The sequence below is a fragment of the Serinus canaria genome, chromosome 12 (genome assembly GCF_022539315.1).
Source record: "Serinus canaria isolate serCan28SL12 chromosome 12, serCan2020, whole genome shotgun sequence".
Classification (NCBI taxonomy): Eukaryota; Metazoa; Chordata; class Aves; order Passeriformes; family Fringillidae; genus Serinus; species Serinus canaria.
The window spans coordinates 8,430,302-8,446,587 of NC_066326.1; positions in this window are offsets into that span (position 1 = coordinate 8,430,302).

Consider the following 16,286-nt stretch of genomic DNA (forward strand, 5'->3'; position numbering starts at 1 on the left):
GTAACCTTTTGATTATAGAAGACTAAAGCAAGTGTTTTCAGGTGAAAAGACCTAAATCTTTGGGTCAGTGCAAGAGGTTAAATTTCTTCTAGAAAGCCACACTAACAGCATTTCAGTTAAGAGAACTGGGATAGACTTATCCTAGGAAAACATTCCATGAACACTGATGTACTCATTGTTATATTTGATAGGAAGTTCTAAAGGCTTAAATATTTTGTATGAAGTCTGCTAAGATTTTTAACTAAAAGGGATCTTTTTAACCAATTTTTCCATTTCTCCAGGAGTAAGACTGACAGTCACAATTGATCCCTGTTTTCCCAGTACCTCACAAGGATGTCATCCCTTTCTTTTTAAACCAAATCCTTTCTAGCATTTCAGAAGACAGAAATAAAATCATCTGCTCTCAGTTTTAGCTATAATAGTTCTGAATAATTTATATGTAGGAAGAGAAGGAGAAGAGATGTACTGCATATGACTGATCATATTAGTGTAGAACAGCCTGATAAACTGTTTTCCAGAGGAATGTCAGTCTAGTTGCATCTTTATAAATAATACACTGAAAACTGAACAAGAAGCCACTTCCAAAGTGTAAATATTTCTCATTAAATGGTTGCATGTAAGAGTAGCTTCCCCTATCTTATTGCATACATTGTTTTGCTTATAAAGGCAGATAATTATTTGACTATCACAATTCCAGTTAGATTAGGAGAAGGTGCACTGAGGTATGGGCCTGAGAAGCAGGAATTCAGGTCTCATATATCCATTAACTGTTCTTTCAGAGGCAGTGATGGATGGAGGATCTTGCTGAAAGGCAAAAGGCAAGTTCTGTTCCCACTTCTGCCAAGTGATCCCAGACAAGACATTTGTCCTATTACAATACTATGGTCTTTGCAATATAGCAACAGACTTCAGTGACTTCTTTCTTTTAAGGTCTACAAGACATTAAAATCTGCAAAGTCTAATGAGATCAAAAATAAAAGGAACCATGGCACTTGTTCTAACGTGAAAGAATCAGTGAATTGCCCAAATAATTAGCTATAATTACACACTCCAGTTAGCAAAACACACAAACTCTCACTAACAAAACCCCCAACTCTCAGTCCAGTTGGTGTACTTCCATGTGCATTTGTAGGCTGGCATCCACATTAGAACTAGAATTTTCCAGTATATGCCAAATAAAGTCCTTACTAGGAGGTGAGTAGGTCCCTGGGTATGGGAATAGTCCTTTGCTCTTCCAGCACAGCCATACAGAATTAATGAAATGGAACATTCAGAATTTAATAGGCTCAGCAGATGATGCAAATTTCACCCTTTGTCTCTCCACAGTATTCCCTGATTGTATCATTAGCAGAACAGCTCCCACCAGGAAAGAAGAAAAAGTGGGTGTGAGTGAGGAAGACTTTATGTACTATACATACATAGAAAAGTACACAGAAAAAAAGCTGATGTGAAAAAAAAAGTTAGTCAAATGACTGAACCAAGACAAGGAGAACACAAGCAGAACCCCTTCATAGGTTGCTGTGTGCCCCGCTGCTCTGTAAAAGGATCATTATGATGGTGATTGCTGTGTAGATGGTGGGAACATATTTACATACTTTAAAATCCCTTTCTACCATTGGGTCAGGCTCCTGAGAGAGGAAATGGCACAAGAGCCACTTGACCAATTCTGTGGAAGGTTAAAGCATTGCCTTTTAAATTCAGACCAAAGTGACTGCTCTTCCTTTTCTGACTGTCTATTCTGAAGCTGCTTGCTGAGAAGTGACAGCTTCCTCACCTCATCCTGGGCCCTATTGGCAAAGTGGATCCTGGCAGGGAAAAAAGAGGTGTTCTGCTCCTGTTTGGAGAAGGCTGCTGTGTGCTGGTAACCCAGTACAACCAACAAAGCAGTTGTGTCAGTATCACAGCTTAGCCAGTCCCTCCTTACCACACTGACCATGGAAAAGAGGGCAACATTCTGCTTTCTCGTGGAATAGAGGAAAACAAGCTAAACTTTATAAATCACCGGTAAAAGTGTTTCTCAATTTGATATTCAACTTTTGGGAGACATTTTATATCCAAGGAGGTATTTTCTAATAATCTCTGATACTTCTTGTTTTCCTGGCATCCTAGACAGTGCTATGAGGAAACAGGTAATTGATTGAGGCCTCAAGATTTAATGTATTCACTGAACCTTGGTCTACTAACAGCTCATATTCATCTCAATAACAATTGAATCAGCAGGTCACACCATGCCACCAGGATAATTACGGACAGAATGTATGGTATTTTTAAAATCCACTATTTTTTGTGTAGCTTTAGTTTACATCAAGCATGAATGACAAGGAAGGTCCAAAAGGTTAAAGCAAATGCTTAGCACAAGAATCAGACAGCTGTGATATTCTGTGATATTCAGAACCAAACCTGCTATGTTTAGGGAGGTAAAACACAGCTATTTTCATTTGGAAGATTGTTTTTTCAAAGGTTTTGGGTTTGGTTTTTTTTCCCAAATAATATTTGGCCCTATTCACATCTGAATTTAAAGGCACTTCATTACAATTTATAGTGAAACCCAGAGTGCAAATATGCATTTAAAAGTATTTATAAAAGCAATCACTTCTACAGTCCACAATTTCCACACTTAAATTTGGATCTCATTTCTTCACATTTTGTTAGTTACACAGTAATTTCTGCTTATCCAAGAATGCACTGCTCAGATGTAATATCACGCTTTCAGCAAGGCCCTGCTTTTTACCCAATTTTTCACAGCTAAATTCAGTAGAGTAAAAGAAGGTCAATAAGCAACTGTCTCAAGAGTCTTAATATATAATCCAATTATTTTATGCATTTTTTTAACTTGACAACGTGAAGGGTTGATAAATTGAGAGTTAGGCAGACACACTGGGAACAGATGTTGGAAGCAAACTCTTCTGGCTCCCTGGTCTCTGGGTCCTGGCCATCAGCCAGATTATGAGACTCCTGCTCATCCATACCAAGAACACTTCATTTAGAAAGCACTTACATCCACCAACTGCTTCTCGAGGCTAATGACTCTCCAGGCTAATGTCAGAGTTGGTACCTACACAATTGTGCTGAATTGTGACCAGCACCAGCTTTGCAGCAGCTCCTGTGGAGCTGCAGGTAAGTGCTGACATTTCCATTGTGAGTGTTGGGAGCATACAGATGGGAGAGATGGTGTTACCAGGGCATTAGGAGCAGACAGAGACTTCTAATATTTCCAAGTACTCTTAGGTATCTTGGAAAAAGAATTTATCCCTGAAACAATGTTTAACAAAGCAGACTTCAGTGTAGGCAGGCAAAACAGAGCTTAGCAATGAGCAGGATGACCAGAAGTATATCCTTCAAGAATGTGAATGCTGCCAACAAAGAAGCTGGTAATTCCTCTTGGAATGACCAAGGAATGTGTTACTGGTGTAGGAAGGCAGAATAAGTGGGACAGTATGGGAGGGGTTTGGAGATAGACTCAAAGACAGAAGTCACTTGTAATTGCCTCAGATTAGATGACAGCAATGGCTGTTTCCATTTGAGAACTGTGCACATTCCCATGCCAGTGGAATAAGGGCTCTATAATAAGATGGGATCTGTGGTGCTCTGATTGCCATAAAAAGTAAATAAGCCTACTACAAATAATATCTCATAAATAATTATTATATACATAAAAATAGAGCAGCAAGGTTAATAACTGGGCAATTGGAAGTCTTTCAAATTACTGAAAGAAATTATCACATTTAATTAAAAAATACATTTAATACTGCTAAATTATTTTCAGATAGGGAAATTTCATGCCATTATGCTGCAGCTTGCTGTTTGAAGGATTCAGGATGCAAATGTGGTTAACTTGGTAGCAATAGCCTGGCCCAGTTAATCACTGCCAAAGTAACTGAAGTGTTATTGAAATTACCATCATAACACTTAGGACCCACAGTCAGGCATTACAAGTCCTGTATATTAAAAAGACAGAACAGAAAGAAGTACCTGCTGTGAGCAGCTTACAGACTGCTTTGTCATGTGAGACAACAGAAGAAAGGACACAAACAAGCAGGAGAAAACACACACTGGCAATGCATAAAGCTCACAGCACAATGCCCTGCAGAGACCCCCCAGGTTTGTTGCTACGTTCACACCAGAAAATAGCAATCTGTAAATGAGGTCCTACTGCTTGAGCACCTGCAATAGTCTGCACTCGTGCAGGCTGAGCTGTGTTTTGGTCAGTAGAAGCCAAGGCTCCAGCAGAAGGGAACAGTTCCCATTCCCTGTAGGAAGAGAGGACCTCACTCACAAAGTGAAATTCATCTGAACTGCTGCCAGCAGTTCAAATTCAGCCCCCCTTCCTTTGATACAAGTGCTGCAATTGCTAGAACATGCCCTTGGCTTCCACCAGTAAATGAGTTAAACCATCACAGTTTGTTGCCATAATTTCTTTTTCTATGATATTTTAAACAGTTTCAATCCTAAAGGTTGTCCATTCCATCCTTATATTATAATTTTGTGATGTCTGCTCTAAAATTGTCATGCGATGGATCACTGCAGTGTGTGCTGGCGATTAAAGATAAACAAACTCCCTGTGTGGTTCAAAAGTTCAGCTCCAATTTGAAGGCTCTGGAATAGAAAGCGATAAAAGAGGAGAGAAAATGAAGGAGAAAATATAGGATAAAAAATGCAGCTGAGAAGAGGGAGTAGAAAGTTGAAAATAAGCATAGAAGCAATTTAATTACTATATACAGCACACTTGTCAAATGCTACATTTCTCTGCTTTTACACCTGATCTACAGAGAAAAGCTGTTTGCTGCTCCTTCAGAGGCAGTTTGGTTTTGCTTTATTGATTCAGCAGATACCATTGAATCCTCTGCTCTTGACCTCTGCCAAATGTAGCCCAGAGAATTTCACCAGTGGATTACTGCATGAAGCTCAATAACATCTTGTTGAACTGGGGCACAGCTTTTAGGAAGACATCTGTTCCTGACTGGATCCATAGGTGAGTTGTTTCAATTATTAATTTCCCTTGCTTTAAAAAAAAAAAGACTTTATTTCCCATTTGAATTTGCCAACCTTTGTTCTAACAGTCACAGGTTTGTACCCTGATGACAGCTCATCCATCAGCTCAGCATTAGACAATTCATATGTGCCAACAATACTGTCTTTGGAAGGACTTTCCTTTAGAGGGAGCAAGAAAAACAACCTTTAATAAAAACTCCTCAGCAAGAAAAACAGCCTTTAATAAAATCTCCTCTGTAACTAAAGAGTGGATCAGAAACTCCAGGGAGAAACGATACAGGGATCAATCAGTAACGTCTCTAGAAGCGAGAGTGACAAGCTTGGATGCTACAGCCTGAAAGCCTGCTGCTGATGCAAAACTAGAACACCCTCTCAATGATTTTTTAATGACTCAGTGGTTAGCATTGAACTCTGCAAATCATCTCCAAAATGGAATGAAATTTTGGTGCCCAAAATTTGTCTATCTTTATCACCCAGGCAGAGGCACTGTAGCAAAAAGTTACCATAGTTACATCTTCACAACAGCAAAAGGAGGTTTCAAAGTTGAGCACTGCTGCTGCTTTTAACTCCTCTCCAATATTTGTTGCTACTCACAATACCCAAATATCACAACATCAACACCAGCTGCCCAAAGCAGAGAAGTGCCAGGACCAGAGAAGGGTCCTGGTAGCACTGTTCCCTGTAGCACCAGTGAATAAAACTCAGCTGGCTGAGGAAATCAGCTCTGTGCTCCTGGTATAGGGTTGACCACCAAAGGCAAAGGGCTTGGCTAAGGAACATGATAATTCCAAGGCTGGCTTTGCAGAACATTTTAGTTTTGATGGACATGCACAGTCTTCAGTGACCCAAATGACTGTTTAATGTATATGCACCTTCTGCCAAATTCCAAAGAGGGAAGAGAACAGAGAACTAGCCAGAAAATAACTAAAGTCATAATTTTTATAAGTAGTATTAAGTATTCAGGCACACAGTAATACTGGCCAGATAGAGATTTGTATTAAAGCAGCAAAATCTTGCCTATATCCTCTAGTATCTCTCCATCTAGATTTTTCCAGTTATCTGTTAGTAGGTGTTCTATGCACTTTCCTAAAACCCAAAAATCCATGCACCCATCCATTTACTCACTTGCAAGCTCCACATTATTTTTCTCTTTCTATTACTGTATATAGACACACAGATATGCAAGCATAGCTATGTCCAGTATGCATCTGTGTAGGGGCTAGTTTAATTGTAGTCAACACAGCACTTACATTTCACCACAAAAGAATTATTTCTTGCATTATGTATCTCACTCACATTCCTTTATCTTCTCTCCATTTGAGTTATTTCAAGTCCTTTTTTTCTGGCTACCATTGTTTTTTGTTATATGGGTTGATGTGTGAGGCAAACCAAAGGACTGGAATTGTATCACCACCTGACCCAATGTCAACCAACATTTCCTACATATTCCCCAATTCTGACATTCTCAATCTGAGAGATGTAAATGCACTCATGAGATGGAACAACACTCTGACCTTGCACAGAGAGCAGACATAGAAGAACTGATTTTCAGCCAAAACAGTTTGCTTTTTGCTCTGTGTATCAGGCATGAAATTAAAAATCATCACAGCCATGTCTTAGTAACTAAGTTTAAGTTTTCTTGCATGCATCTACAACTTTGCCTATGAGAGACCAGCAGGTAGATCACTGAGCACTGGATGGGTTTGAATCAATATACGCTTCTGACTGACACGTGCTCAACCACTGTGAAGGAAACTTCCCTGCCTGTCAGTCCTGGAGCCACTCTGACAGCCACATCCACACCACCTGAGCTGGGACTGAGGCCCCTTAAGAGCTACAAACCCTACAGTCACATAATCAGACAGAGTTGAGCAGAAGGTTTCCCTTTCTGCTCAACCCAAGATTTCCCATAGCAGAGCCTCAGATATATCTCAATCTTTAAAATAATTTAATCATGCTGCAACAGCAAAATAACACCTCGAGCTCAAGCTGGGTGCCTCCAAGGAGGGATCCTGAACAAAGGAAGCCATGCATTTTATACTCTTACACTCTAAGCACACAAAAGTCTGGGGTGACCAGCTCCTGTCATGTCTTTGAGTGTCCAGTCACAGTTGAAGCCTCTTGCCTGGGGTTCCTGTCACCCAGAGCTCAACCTGCAGCTGCACACTGAGCTACCTGCATGGGATGTATTCCTCAACACCACACAGTACAAAACTACTCCACAAAGAGCCTCCTGGATGCTGTACCAAAGCAGCTAAGCAGCTATCCAGGTTAGTGTGGAAAAACAAAATGGGAAAGTCTAATGTCAAAAACTGTGACTAGCCAATTATTGCTCTCTCCTGTAGAAATCCTCTCCAGAAGGTTTGGTAGACCACACAGGACATGTGCTGGATTGCAAGCAGACTGTCCCTGTGAGGGACACCAAAGCAGGATGAATGGCCATCATACAGCAATTCAGCTTTTGCTCAGAGCACTCACCCTGTTGTTCAGGCTCACAAAAGTAGTTGCATTGCTATGAATTCAATTGTCATTAGCAATCACAAAAATTATTATTATGAAAAAAGAAATGCTAGAACGGCCTGTCCTGCTGCAATGCCTCCTGATTACAGCCACCAAAAGGCATGTGAAGTTCCCTAGAAGGCCATCCCAGTAAATAAACTGGAGAAAAGGCAGCAAGATTTTGCGTCTCTGCATTGTAACCACAATTGTAATTAGAGAAAGACAGGAAAAGTTTCAGTGCAGTAAGATTTTCTTGGCTGCCTGAGAACAGTTGCCTGGTGGAATAAGCACAGAAGTCTGGGTGGCAGGAATATCTTTATGCCTTTCTGAAAGTCTTGAGCCAGAACCATTTGCCTCCCCACAGCAGCTAAGAACGTCATCTTGTGTTACTGTCCTTTAGTTCCAGCTCTACACCCCTTTATTTCAGCCCCATCTATCCCTATTTTCTATGGCTGGTACTTTAATAAGAATTAAACCTACTCATACTTTTCTGATGTTAACTTTCATTTCAGTTTCTGCAGAACAGGTGTCATGAGGAATTAGTACTATTGCATTTAGCAATTCAATTAATGAAAGTATATTAAAATTACAGTGGTAATGAGTAAAAAACCATTCAAACAGTTAGCAGTGTCAGAACTCCCAAATTTCAGTAAAAATATGCAACCCTAATGAATGTAATGTTAACTCTCAAGCCTGAGAATAAAATTTGAACTACTTGCCATCCAATCACATCTCTACTCTTGGCCTTACCAGTTATTAATAATTTCTCTGCTGGTGATGAGGGCTATTTTGCAATTTTATTTCATCAATTTCTAGTAGAGCAAAGAGGACATGTAGTTTGGTTCCATTTTTCATCTCTAAAGACATGCATAAATTTGAGTTTCTGACATTTAAATAAATCATTTTCTCCTATAGAAATGACAATAAACAAAAGTCAAACTCATTGATCTTCATTCCACATTCGCCACACTGAATCATAGAATTGGCATCCAGAACCTGAGTGTATATTAGATATTTTTTAGCATTATAATTGTAGAGGAAAGCCTGAATTTTGACAGCAAAAAAGCATATGTCACTGCTGCCTGTCAGCATATGTAGACAGCTTGAATAAAGCTCTAGAGGTGTCAGCTGCTCTCCTCTTCTTCTCCCTGACAGCCAGGTAGACCCCACCACTCTGCAGCTGTAGCATATGTCAATTAGCCAACATCCAAATGCAAGATTTTTCTTATGAGATTTGCCCTGCCCCAGCAAGAAGTGACATGACTTCCTGCCAGACCCACTTGTACTCACTTCAGCTTTCCATCTTTCAGAGAGAAAGGCTTGGAACAACTCAAGGATGAGCTGAGAGGCAATGGAGCAGGCAGGAGGACTGCTGATAAAACCATCTGCAAATGATCACATGTAAGAAAAGGGAGATTCTACACTGGATTGCTCAAAGAGCAGAATTATAGGAGAAGAATCATGAAGTTCTTCTGCAAGCCATTACAGGCAACTCAAACTGCAAAAATAATGACTGACAAAAACAATCCTTTACACATTTAATGTCACCTATTAGTCTGAAATATAGGACTGTAGATGTGCAGGCTTTGGTGACAAAAAGAGTGAGAATGACAAACATACCCTGCTAAGAGTACAATTTAAGGGAGTAAAACGTTCTGGAATTACTAATATCTAATGTAGGATTGAATGTTGAATAAAGTGATTCAATTTTGCCAGAGACCTTCACTGAATATAGCAGTCACACCTGAATGGATTACAGGAGCTGATTAATTTATGTATTCACTTTGAGATTTTAAAAAAATAGATTAAAAATACTTCGAATAAAAATGTAAAATTACATCCCATTACAAAGCCCTAGCAGTGATAAATGAAAGTGTTGGAAAGTGTATTTCTAAATATTTCTCCACACCCTCACACTCTTTGGACTACATAGGGCAAAAATATCTATTTTCTATCTATTTAACTTAGAAATCAATAGAAAAAACGTGGCCAGGATTTTAAAAAATAATTCTAATTAAAGCTCAGCATTTCTAGAGTACAGAAAATGTTTCACATACAATCAGCTATATTCATTTCAGTAGGAAATTTCCCAGTGATACTTATGTAAGCAAGACTGGATCCTGAATGGTAGAGAACATTTGCATTCTTCATTTTAGTAATTGTTCAAAGTTCTGTTTGACTAAGTGGCCACAAAGAGCCACGAGAATGTGGTGACCTAAGAGCCAGTGCCAGGGAGGCCTGGCACAGGCACAGATGACTGCCATTCCTGTCACACACTGCCAGCAAAGCTGCCAGCTGTGTCAGGCTCCCTCCTCTTCCCCTCAAAAGCTATAAAATCTTCTTAAATACTCAAGAAGTATTGGCTAGTAAGCCAAGGCAGCTGAATAAATGGGAGCTGGAACCAGATTTTTAGCTACATAAAACAGCTGTCATGAGTCAAAGTCAAGATGAGTTGAGGCAAGACTCCCCCAGAGGGACAGAGCTTTGTGAAGGGAAAGAAGAAGCACCCACAGGGATCTGCATGGGCACTGTGTGCAACATTCCTGAGCCTGGGGGCACTCATTAATGCATGTGTCATTTAGCAGTCTAAAATGTGAACAAAGCTTTGCCCACCATCAGAGGCACTGTCCTTTCACAGGGCTTATGTTCTGCAAATACTGTGGACCCTCAGTGAGATTTCCAGGACACTATTTTCCTCAAAACTGTTCATAACTTCACCTAGGTATCACCCAGCAATTAGTTTTCTTAAGCAGCTTTATAATGACAGTGCCATGACCTTACTCCAATGAAATTAATTCTATAGCCCTTTTTAACTTAATCCAACAAAAACCTACTCATCTCAACATAGACTCATGAATCATTTTAATATATACATTCATACTAGTACAATTAGTGTTATTAATATAAATGAAATGAGAACCCTAACATTATTTTACACAGAGTAGTGATAGAATTATTAATGCCAGTGAGTTTTAGGACAGTATTGAATATTAAATATGATGTAGGTCATAGGTGTTTTTAAAGTACATGATCAGAGAAAATTTGTTCACTTTAAAAAATGTAAGTTCTTTTTGTTTCATTCATATAAGTGATTTTTTATCTACACAAGTTAAACACATACATAGAGAATGATTTTCACAATATCCCAATGTTAAACCCCTCCAGTGAAAATGAAAATCCTTAAGAGCAGACATAAGTTTCATTTCCTTAACCTACTTCTGTCCCTGCATGTCTTCAGCCAGGCACTACCTTTTCTGATGGGGACTAGTGTAAATTTTTCTTACTGTGAGAGACCTCCAGCAGAACATCAGTGTCATGAGAAACATGAAATTATGAGAAGAAAGACCTGCTGTGTCCTGTATTTATTACTTACTCAATTAACAGAATGTTGAATTATTTTCCAGCTGTATCCCTCTTGTCTGAAGAAGCTTCACTCAACTTTTCCAGGGTCTCCAAACCACATGTCTACAAAGACAAACTATTTTTATCTGGGTTTTTTTTCCTTACATTTAAGGAACAACCATACCTTCTTCACCTGTCTTCCAATCACCGTTCTTCATGTAGACCCTTCCTTCTCCAGAACACCAGCTGAGAGCCACCTCCTACTTTAACAGCAACAAGAGCAGTAGATCACCAGCAATGAGGAGAGATGGACCTTGTCTATAGAAGAGGGTATTACCAAATAATAGCCTCATATTTATCTTTATATTTAAACAAGCACAAGTGCAAATAATTTTCAAAAAAAGTGGAAAATCATCATTTATTCTAAACAAAAATTGTAGAAGTATGAAATCATCAACTTCATACAGCTTGAGAAGTTCAGAATATTCTGCCTGGCAAAAAATCTGAAACTAGGCACTAAATGTTATTAAAATCTATTTTCATTTCATGTTAATTCCCAAAATAATGATGGATTTATTTTAATGGGTATCCAGATAAATTATCACACTAGAAGATTTACTGCATTTTCTGTGTAAGATAAATGCTGAAGTCTCCATTTAAACCAAGTGCAGACCCTAACTATAGAATCACCACCAGAGCTTCTGGAAATCCATATGGACATCTTTTCTGGTGTGGAAAGACACACACTATTACACTAAAATCAGCAGGGCCAAGAGTGTGTTTCTGCATTTGAAACAGCTTTCTGCACAAAGTGTGACATCTTTGTAAGAGATGTGCATAGAACAGACCCTTATCCTAAAGATTTTGCTGAGAGAACTGAAGTTTAAGGAGTATGATTTCATTAAACCAAAAAGCAAGTGCAAATATCTAATAAGTGATATACCAGAGGTGCATGAACAGAATGAAGGTTGCCTTGTCAAGTGTTGCAGAAAATTATATCTATGTTTATACTAGGGACAGACACCTCAGGAAAAAAAAAAAGAAAAAAAAAAGGAGCATTTGATTTCATGAGTAGAAAACATTCATCTGACAGATTAATTATTTTTGAAGCAACAGCAGCAATGAACTGATTAATACATGGAGCTCTCTATCTCCATGCTCGTATAACCATCACATTAAATAAATTCCATTTCCCTGAAAAGATTCTGACTTACTGAAAGGTCTTTATGCACTTATAAATGTGTCAACAAGCGACAAGGAGGTAATAGTTTCCAGGAGGTGCTACTGCAATGTATATTTGATAATGAAATTTGCTGGGTAAATTAGCCAAAGAAAAAGTATAAAGGTCTAATGGGCTTAGTCTATCATTCAATGAAGCACACACTGCTGGCTGTAGCAAAGATATGATGGATGCTCTCTGCCATGGAGTATCACAACCAGCTAGGACAGAGATTAATTTATCTGTTTGCAAGGGAAATATTTTTACAAATAAATTTGGCTATGAGAACAAAGTCTTTTCTTTGACAAACCAACCCCCATGACCATAGTTACCAGTTTACCAAAAAAAAAAAAAAAAAAAAATCTATCTTTTGTCTAGATCATTGCAACTTGCCCACTCCAGGAATCCTTTAGTGGATATCCACTGAGGGTCACTGATCACTTACATCATAAGGTATCACTGCTGTTCTGATCCCTAAACAGATTGTTCAAGTTAGAAAGTGATAAACAGCAAATAAGCAGGTCCATTCTGAACATTTGGATGCTTCCAATTTGTACTTAAATTATTATTTTTAATTTGCAATATAAGGTGAAGATTCAGAGACTTCAGGGAGCTGTTCAGAGAGCACACACTAGGAATTGTATGCCCCAAAAAATTAATATAAATCAAACTCAAAGCTTGTACCCTACCAAAATGACTTAAAATCACTCTTGTTAATAGTTGATTAGCCATACCAGCTAAACAGGGCAACGAGTGCTACTTATTACACTGGAGAGAAGAGCTGCCTGAAAGCAGAAATCAAAATCTCAAAGCTTTAAAAATGCAGAGCATTGGGGAAGCCATTTGACCAGTATTCAGTCATATACTCAGATTATATGATAAGTGACTTATAAGAAAGGATTCAAGTGTCAGAAATGTGTCATGTGCAATCATGGAATGCAATTCAATATATATATCACTTTTGTCACTTCAGTTCATTGTTTAAGAAAAGGAAAAACCTAGTGGGATGGAGTAAAATGGCAATGGTATATTTATGCAAATGTATCCTTCTCATAAAGCTTCTCATCAAACAAGATGAATTACAGTTCATCCTCAACTTGAGACAAATTATAAAATATCAGAATATTTCACAGTTATGCAAGTATTATCACCTGGAAGAACCCAATCTAAAGGGATGATGTGATGCAGCAGGGAGCTCTGGGACAGGATTTCCTTAAGTAAATACATCGCATATTTCTGCAGAGAAAAAATTTACATTGCAGAGTTCTATATTAATATAGAATCATGAAAAAAATTGTAAAACTATACTGGTATGTTAATGGACTAGGTCTTCAATATAGGAGCCAGATTTATTTTTCTTCTTATGAAATGCAACAAGTCCTTTCACATTCTTTCTGAAGTGAAAAGAATTAATGTTCATTTCTGGAAGCGTGAGAAATTATGTTTTATCTGTAAATATAATATCTTTACAGATTCTAGTGTGAAATTAATACATCACTACTACATAAAATGTGTAATTCATGTACTGATAGCCAGTCAGATGTAGCAGCCATGAAAACAGAGGCTTATGTAAATCATCAGCATACATCTGCAAAACAAGTGTTGGCAACAATCCTCTAAAAGTGGACAATGGGGGGGTTTAGGTACCAAATTTTCACTGCCTGTTACCTTTGCAATTTAAGATGCAAAAATGTAAATTAAACTTAGAAAACAAGACATGTTTCTTGGTTTGTGTTTGTGTATTTGTTTATTTAAAATAATTATGTATAAATAGGAAAAGAATTAGTTGTTTTAGACTCTAGAAGACAAACACCAATACACAATGAATATAAGTGGGGCATGAGCTCTAGGAGAATAGTAGGGGAATATATTGAAATAAGGATGTAGCTTGTAAGTGTTGCTGAGAGCAGGATTTGGGGAGCACAGTCAGCAAATCAGGAGCTAGTGACACAATGCAGGCAGACCTTCACAAACTCTCTTTTACTTTGAGTCCTTCTCTGTTGTGGACCAGAGTGTGAAGGATCCTCCCCAGAAGGCCACAGATCTCTGATAAAGTCACTGTGAGCAGATTGCAGGGGACACCAAGGAACACATAACGTGTACCACAAAAGTTAATAAAAGAAACCTGTAAAGTTGTGCATTAGCTCATCAGTAATTTAAACAATGAAAAGGTAGTATCCTGAATATAAATTTATATACCAACAAACAAAAAAATATCCCAAGGAAGCCAGAATCTGTACAACATATTTACTGAGAAAAAGAACTGACTGGATTTGAGAGTGTGCATAAAAGGTACGCAGTGTCTGATGTAGGGGATATCACAGCCACGGAGTGAAAATGAGGGAACAAAATGCCATGCATCTGCCATGGCTGCAGTGCCAGAGTACAGGGATCACAGCAGGAAACCCAGTACAAAATGCCTCATTTCTGTAGCTCTTTACAGGGACCTCTTTCACGTTTCAAGTCAGTGCCAATGCCCCCCACACAATCAAAATATGGCCTGAAAGACAGTTGACTTTGTTGCCTGAACCTCAGAGTATTGCCCCAAAGCATTCCGACTCATCCTTATGGGAAAATGCTGGCAGGATTTGCAGGACCTTGCAGAGAAGCCACAGGAGACAGAGGCCTCATTCTCCTCTCAATCACCCAAGGCTATACAAAAAGATCTCTCTCCCCACTGAGCCTGAGCCTGCCTTGCTCGCCAGCTGCCATTCATTGTTCTAATGGCTTCAAGCAGCTCTAAAGCCCATTAGCCACTCACTGGCAAGAAACTGAACATTTCCAAAGCATCCCAAGTGTGCTTCAGCCCTAAGCTGTCAGCACAGCCTCTACAGACACTGGCAGAGAAACGAGGGGAGGAGAGCTTTCACCAGAAGTGTAGCAGAAGCTGGTAGAAGATTCAGGGTACTTGTGGCAGAAAAGAGGGACATTAAGACACCTCCATATGGAGACACAAATGAGGGTCTGGCTCTATGTACAAGACTAAAACATGAAAAGAATCTTTTAAAAGGATACAAGAGCAAAGAAACATTTTGTACTGGCTAGTCCCATTCTCCCTGCTGTGATCTCCACACATTGGCATGCTGGCCTTGACAGATGCAAAGCATTTTTTTGTTCCTTCCCTCTCATTTTGCAGTGGTGGCACAACTACAAGAAGCACAGTCAATCCATTAATCAATTGCTCTCAAATATCCAACTCCTCCTCAGTCCAAACAGATGTCCCACAAACTTGTCACTGCATGTCTCAGGGTGCCTTTGTCAAAAAAGTTCTTTAGTTTGTTTTACTTATATTAAATAAAGAATTAGCAGAAGAAGCTATGTGTAAGGTTTGAGGAACCAAGCAGAACTTGGTATCATAGAATCATAGAATGGTTTGGGTTGGAAGGGACCTTAAAAATCTTCTTCCAACTCCCCTGCCATGGGGAGACACCCTTCCACCAGGTCAGGTTGCTCAGGTCTCCATCCAGCCTGGTCTTGAACACTTCCAGGGATGAGGTATCCACAACTTCTCTGGGTAACCTGATCCAGTTTCTCATCACCTTCTAAGTAAAGAACTTCTTCCTAACATATTATCTAAATCTCCCCTCTGTTAACTTAATTTTTCTTTGCCCCTACAATTCTCATGGGAATACTGTTCCAGAATTTTACTTCATCAACAACTAAAAACGTCCTTCTAGTTTCCAAATTTAATTGTATTTATGATTGCTTTATGCTCATTTGTCCTTTTGCCAACACTGCTCTTTAGCTTCAGCACTTTTGCTTCCTCAGTCATTTCCCATACACAAGCTTGCAACTTACTCATCTCCAAATGCATGACCTTGCACCACACAGCAGTGAATTTCATCTGATTTTCACTACTCCAGGCCTTAAGTTCATCCACTTCTTCCTAGCTGACAGACTGCTCCTGTTGAGAGTTCTTTCATCTGTATATTTCACATGTACACATCTTCTTTTTGGGAAAATTATGTGAACAAAAATACCAAAAAATTAGTCAGAAGACCAGTCCTTAAAAATTGTACAGTAACCTAATCCTTCAATTAAAATTTTCTAGTGTTTCCTGTAGCTCTCAAACCCTCACATGATTCTTTACTTGCTTTGCAACTTTTTTTCTGATGAGCATTATCCCTAATCTCCCTAGGAAATGCCAGATCACATATACACCTACAGTCCAGCTAGAAAAGCCCAATTGCATTTTCCTATATAGAAAATGAATTATCTTATCAACGAGGTCCCT